Source organism: Panicum virgatum, chromosome 4N (assembly GCF_016808335.1).
Source record: "Panicum virgatum strain AP13 chromosome 4N, P.virgatum_v5, whole genome shotgun sequence".
Classification (NCBI taxonomy): Eukaryota; Viridiplantae; Streptophyta; class Magnoliopsida; order Poales; family Poaceae; genus Panicum; species Panicum virgatum.
In genome coordinates, this window is record NC_053148.1 from 20738996 (window position 1) to 20745988 (window position 6993).

General features: G+C 44.1%; 1 pseudogene; it reads left to right on the forward strand.

Moving 5' to 3' along the window:
* The first annotated feature begins 5534 nt into the window (after positions 1–5534).
* On the forward strand, positions 5535–6776 carry LOC120669224 (annotated as a pseudogene).
* Positions 6777–6993: the final 217 nt, after the last annotated feature.

The following is a 6993-nucleotide window of genomic DNA, read 5'->3' on the forward strand; positions in this document are numbered from 1 at the left end:
TATGGTCAAATTACTGACTCCCTGGACCACCTGTTTTTCTGGTTTAACATCACTTCAAAATCTTGAGAATATCACCTTGATAGGATCTGAACTGGCCTTAGAAATGACTAGATGAAATGTTCCTCACTACCCTAGGCATCTTCGGTAAAAAATTTGAAATTTTTTGGATTGCTATACATTAGAGAACACTAGAGAATTTGTTTCCTCTGTTTTTCTATCTAACCATAGCAGTTCTTCCATTTGAATTTTTACACCAACATAAAAACCTATAACGCATAAAAGTTCAACATGAAACTTGTAGAAAACTTAACAATAAAGCTTCTGTTAAAATTTGAGAATTTTTAGCCAAGTAGATTGTCCATGGTGAACAAAACACTAGCCTGCTGGTTGCTGAGTTTTCCAGGTAGACAGCAAGATGAGAACTTGAGAACATGACCACCTTAAAATCTGATTTGGACCTAGAATTGATTAAACAAAACTGTGCACCAATCATATTAGGAATTCCCTAGAAGTATTTGAAAATTTTTGGGCTCCTCCATTTCGTTATGAAATTCTAAAGTTGCTTCCGGAACAATTGAACTCTCATTGTCTAGTTTATACCCTACAGTATATTGCTGAAATTTTCGCTCTTGTAGATGACTTTTCTTGGCTATGAGTTGAATACCAAAGTGGTCACAAATTTCGCGGTCTAGGTTCTCACAAATTTTCAAATCCATGAAGCTAGTATACTCCGAGCTATAGGCAAAACACTATCGCCCGGCCTGCTGAAAAATAGCCAGAACAGAGAAGCAAAGACTGAATATTTGAACCATCTTAACCATTGTTTTAGCCTTGGGGTTGAATACCAAAGTTGTTCCCAATTTCCTAAGCTACATGTATACAAAAGTTCAGCTTCATTGAATATATATAACAGAAGTTATGCCCTAAATATATAGACTCTGTTCAGAAAACCAGAAGTGTAGTAATAGAATTTTTCGACCATCTTACTCTTGGAATTGGCCTCTAAGTTGACTACCAAAGTTTTAGCACATAAAATTATCTAGATCCTATCAAAATTTCAAGGCATTTCGATGAACGGAACATGAGTTATGAATTTTATCGTAACCTACAGCTTCCTGCACGTTCGGTTAACCATGCCTTTCGAGTTCTACTCCTCTGCACATCTATCCTTTGAATCATACAAATGTTAGGGACCGTTTTTGCTGGTGTTAAGCCTTCCATATCCTTGAAGCACATTGTCCAACAACCTCTGGATGTTGGTTATCAAGAGCTCAACAAAAAGACCAAAGAAATAATGGATGACTAAAAGTGTTTTTACTTGGATGAGTTGAAGAAATTCTCTTTGCCCTTCTAGCTCATATGGTTCTTTTGAAAACTAAAATGGTGCACCAAAAATGCTAGAATATCATGCATAATCTTGACTGCAACATTCATGCATTACATATAGCTAAAGTACTACCGATGCATTGTTAATGCATTTCCATGGTTAAAGCACATATACATCTGGGAAGGAATTGTGAATATAATCTGGCTCTTCATCTTCCTTTCTTGCCACGAGCATTAATTGGGTTGCTATGTTTTTACTTCGTCGTGGTGTTCCTCACTGACCTATGGTGTCGCGACGGAACCTAGGGCCTCGTGTGTGCGACCGCAACACGATTGTGCTACTAGGTGCACGCTGGTATCTTGGTCTGTGATAGCGACTGTGGCCATGCATTTTCTCGCAACCTGAATAATGTGTTGATTGTTTGAGTTCTATTTTGGTTCAACAAAAATTAAGAGTACTTGCCTGACCTTCCAGTAGCTACCCTGCATTGCAACCTGAGCACCGCATGACCACATGCATACCAAATAGATATTCCCCATCATGCTTGTAAACCATGTGCATCAGTAGTTATACACCAGGAAATGCACATCATTCAATAATATCATGATGAATGCATCACGCCATGTGCATCATGTTATTAATGCATAGATCATTTTATCTGTGTAGTGCATCCCCGCACACATATGTTACCTAGGTGCGTTGCCTCATTACAACAAAACACATGCACCCTAAATTATCAATGTGTATCATCAATCTCATGACATGTTGGCATCTCCACAAAGCATCATGGCATTGAACTAGTGTGCATTTTTCTCAAAAAAGTTCCAACTATTAAATAAAAGCATCTTGAGCAAGAATGTCTTGAGAAAAGTTTGTTTCTACCAAAGAATAAGATCTCCATCCTAGAAAGCAATCAGATGTAAGCAGACCGGCAGGTACAGAAGAGAAACCACAATTTTTTAGACCTCAAAATATGTTGAGACTGTGGAACAAAATGTAGTAAAACAAATCTCCTTACTGCTGTAAAATTCTGAAATTTTTTAAAGAAGTGTAACCCACGAAATTCAGTCTTTTGGTAAACCCCTATAATTCTGTCAACTTGTAGCAGCCTGGCCACATGAATTTTTCGACCCACTTAAAAGCTTTTCATGAGAAAACATTAAACATGAAAGTTGTGGGTAACTCAGTCCAGAAGCTACTGTAAAATTTGGAGAATTTTTAGTCATGATTTTTGGTACTTACAATCAAAATAATAGCCCTCTGTTCAGTCTGAAATCTGGGTCAACCTTTAGGCAAACACTTAAGGATTTGATTATCTTAAGCTCTGTTTCGGAGTTGGAGTTGACTAGGTAAAATGATCAAAATTATCTTAGGCACCCCCAGTAAAAATTTGAGAATTTTTCGACATTGGTTTCATCAGTTATGCTCAATTCTATCAACTGCCCAGAATCTGTCCTGCAAAAATCGTCAAGCACAAGCTCATTTAAAGAATGGAGAAGCCTAAATGTTTTACTGCGACAAGGATAGAGTTTTATTGTTCGAATCTCCATAGTGGATCAAATGAATCGTGATCTCTGAAAACCAATTCTTGATAGGTCACCTCTTTCCAAAGCTTCCCAATCACTTGTGTATTAACGAAATATATCAAGACCCTAGGCAAAATTTCTCTCTAAGTATATCTCATAATGCTATACCTAGACCACTTATAAATACCCGTTACACTCCAACTTTTGCCGATTATGGATTTCATGATTGGTTAGCCAAGCACCTCTCAAAGGCCTCATTCCATATGGATCATTATCGACAACCGACACCTTTTGTTCAATTACACACTATTCCTACTACCAAGAAGTGTGCCGGTATTCATCTTGATTACATTGTGGTCTACATATCATACCACATACAATTAATTCCAATAGTGGCGCTTAATCCCTAGCACATTTTTGGAGAACCAATTGCAATCTTCTCTGTGTAACCCAATCGAATCCAAGACCAGCTTATCATCTTTCAACCGACGGTGAAGCCAAAAAGTGACCCGAATCTTGAAGACATGTGGAAAGTTTGCGTCACTCATTGCGACCAGAATTGAGACAAATGCTAGTTTTTAGCAGAGTTGTCATATAGCCATCAAGCAAGTCTAAAAATAGAACTATTCGAGGCCTTGTATAATCAAAGGCATCAACTCCTTTGACTTGATCACAAACCAAAGACCACCACATTTTGGACCAGACTTGGTGATTCGGTAGAGTAACTAGCAAAGATAATACAAGAAAAAAAAAATCTTAAAGCTACCTACTCTAGCCAAATGTGTTATTTTGATAAAAGGAGAAAACCCTTGGAACTAGAAGTTGGTAATCTTGTCGACCTTTGGGTTTCACTCACCAAAGATACACACACCTTCCACACTTAGCTTATTCACCTGAATCTCGGGACGAGATTCTTTTTAAGTGGGGTAGGCCGTGACACCTTAGGTGTCAGTTTAACCAAAGACAGGCAATTAACATAACTTCACACACAAATGAGATAAGAAAACTTAAATAAGAACCATATATATAGTTTTTGCAAACTTGTGTATAAATGTATGTGTGCATGTGTTTGAGTGCAAAGTGCTTGAAAAACAATATTTGGTACACTTTTAAACTTGACTTGACATGAGTGGAAATAAGGCACTAAAATACACCTTTCATAATGATCTATAAACATTTTATGGAAATCAAATTCAAACTAGGAAACCATCACATGAAATGATTAATGGAACCATTTTTTGATTTGTGAAGATCCACTAGTACAAACAAAATAATAAAATAAGGCCACAAATATTCAACAAACAAATAGTTTTGAAATAGGAAAATCTTTTCAAAGAAAAGAAGGCATAAATCATACTTACCTTGAAAGTCCAGTAAGAAAATATTTGGTTATTCTTTTCTTCCTTAAATGACAACTTGGAAGTATGAAACAAAATAATAATTCAAACAAAGGACTAAACATTTCTGTAGCACATAGTAACCAATACTTATAAGAAAATAATAATGCATCCTTGTATAGGAGTATGTCAAGGTATAAACTTGTTCCTTTAATATTCCTGAAACATTCATGCTTAACTTGTCACAAAAGCGTAGTATGATTACACACTCATATTTTGTGACACATAGTTTAATTTAAAAAGACTTGTTGCAAATTCAAAATGTAAGCAAATTAAACAAACATGAGTTCAATTTCTATTGGTAAGGAAATTAAAATGACTTTCAAACAAATGCAAACAGGCATATGAAAATAAATAGTCATATCCACCATGTCATATTAAACAAAAGACTAGTTGAAGCCTAGGAGTAAAAGTGTCAAAATTCACATGGAATGATAAGTACTTCAAATGGTTGTTTTTGAAATAATTAAATAACTCTCAAACCATTGCTCTAATGAAAAAGTGCATAACAAGAAAGTTGTATATCTCAAAAAAACTGAACAAAAATGGTATTCACAAGTGTTTCATATGAGGCTGGGAAATAGGAGATAATTTTGATTTACAGTACTATCCCTGGAAAATTTAGAAATCGCGAACAAGTCCCTATCTTCATCCCCTTCCTCCCTCCTTCCCTGCACCGCGCCTACGGTCGGAGCCGTACGCCGGCGCTGCCACCTGGCTGGCCACACGCTGAGCCCAGCCCTGGCCAGCTGCCTTTCTCCGCCACCTGCCCAGACCGTCGCTTCCCTTAACCCCGAAGCAAACCCACAGCCCTGCTCCTGCTCGCCACGCTCGCCTCCCCTCCCCTGTGCGCAGGCCACGAGGAAGGCCGCCGGCGCCACCTGTCCAGGCAACTTGGCCGTGCCTCAGTTCAAACCACTACCGTGCCCCCTGTATGCATGAACCCGCCCTCCCTGGCACCACGAGCCACTGCCAAGCGCCCCCGCACACTCCCCTGCTCACCACAGCGACTGCCATGGCCGACCGAGCTGCCACGGCCGTGCGCGCCTCCCCCAGCACTCGTCCTCCCCACCAAACTCGCCACCAGCTCGACCTCACCCTCCTCCCTTGCTTATATAAGGCAAAGCATGCCGCCACGCGCGCGCCTGAGCCCCTGCCCTCCTAGAACGCCGCCGCCATCCCCTCCAACCCCGGCGAGCAGCAGCTCACTGTGGAGCCACTTCCCCACTCCCCCATTGCCCAATCCGAGCACGCCATCACCTCCCCCTCCACCTCTTGAAGCTCATGGACCCCTCCATCGCCACTCTTCCTCACCGGAGTGCCGCCTCCGCCGTACAGAACTGCCGCCGGCTGCCGGCCGCCGGCCACCGTGGACCGGCAACCTCCGGCCACAAGTGGCTCCACGACAAGCGCATCGACGAGGCCAACAACCTCACCAGCTACGTCTACAACCTCGCCGGAGCGGGGTCCGGCGGCGCCGCCGTCGACGTCAGGCACGTGGCACGACACTATTGAACAAACGTCGTCTGCCGCCTCGTCTTCGGCACGCGCTACTTCGGCGAGCCGCAGCCCGACGGCGGGCTTGGCCCGCTGGAGGTGCAGCACGTGGACGCAGTCTTCGCCTGCCTGGGGCTCCTCTACGCCTTCTGCGTCTCCGACTACCTGCCATGGCTGCTGGGCCTCGACCTCGACGGCCACGAGAAGATGGTCAGGGAGGCCATCGAGATGATGACCAGGCTGCCCGACGTGTTGATCGACGAGCGTTGGAGGCAGTGGAAGAGCGGAGGGAAGCAGGGGCTCGAGGACTTCCTCGACGTGCTCATAACCCTTGAGGATGCCGAGGCCAAGCCGGTGCTCACCATCGAGGAGGTCAAAGCTCTGTCGCAGGACATCACGTTCGCGGCTATAGACAACCCGTCCAATGCGGTGGAGTGGGCTCTAGCCGAAATGGTGAACAGCCCGGACATGCTGAAGAAGGCGGTGGAGGAGATCGACGGCGTCATCGGCCGGGACCGGCTAGTGCAGGAGTCCGACATCCCGCGGCTCAACTACCTCAAGGCCTGCATCCGCGAGGCGTTCCGCCTCCACCCCGTCGTGCCGTTCAACGTACCCCACGTTGCGCTCGTCGACGCCACCGTTGCCGGCTACCACATCCCCAAGGGAAGCCACGTCATCCTTAGCCGCATTGGCCTCGGCCGCAACCCTGCCGTCTGGGACGACCCACTCCGCTTCAATCCCGACCGCCACATCCCGGTGGATCCGGCGAATGTCACGCTCACTGAGAACGACCTGCAGATCATCTCTTTCAGCACCGGTCGCCGCGGTTGCATCGCCACCTCGCTCGGAACAGCTATGACCGTCATGCTCTTTGCCAGGCTCTTGCAGGGGTTCTCCTGGAGAAAGCCGGCCGGGATGGCGGCCGTCGATCTCAGCGAGGGGAGACATGACATTTTCATGGCAAAGCCGCTGGTGCTGCACGCCGAGCCACGGCTGCCGGCGCACCTCTACTCGGCTACCTCTATCTAATTCATCCCTAGCTAGCTCAATGCTGATCAAGTTATCACTGGTGAGCCCGGCCTACCGCCATAGTTTGTGTTGTTAGTAATCCTGCGCTTATTTGGGTATTAGTTTGGTGTTGAATAAGCCAGCCCAGTGTCTTCAGGCTGAGCGCGTTTGTATATATCTCTGTATTGTAAACATAATTGGATGGAGTAATTACATACTGCAGTTGGGTACATGTATA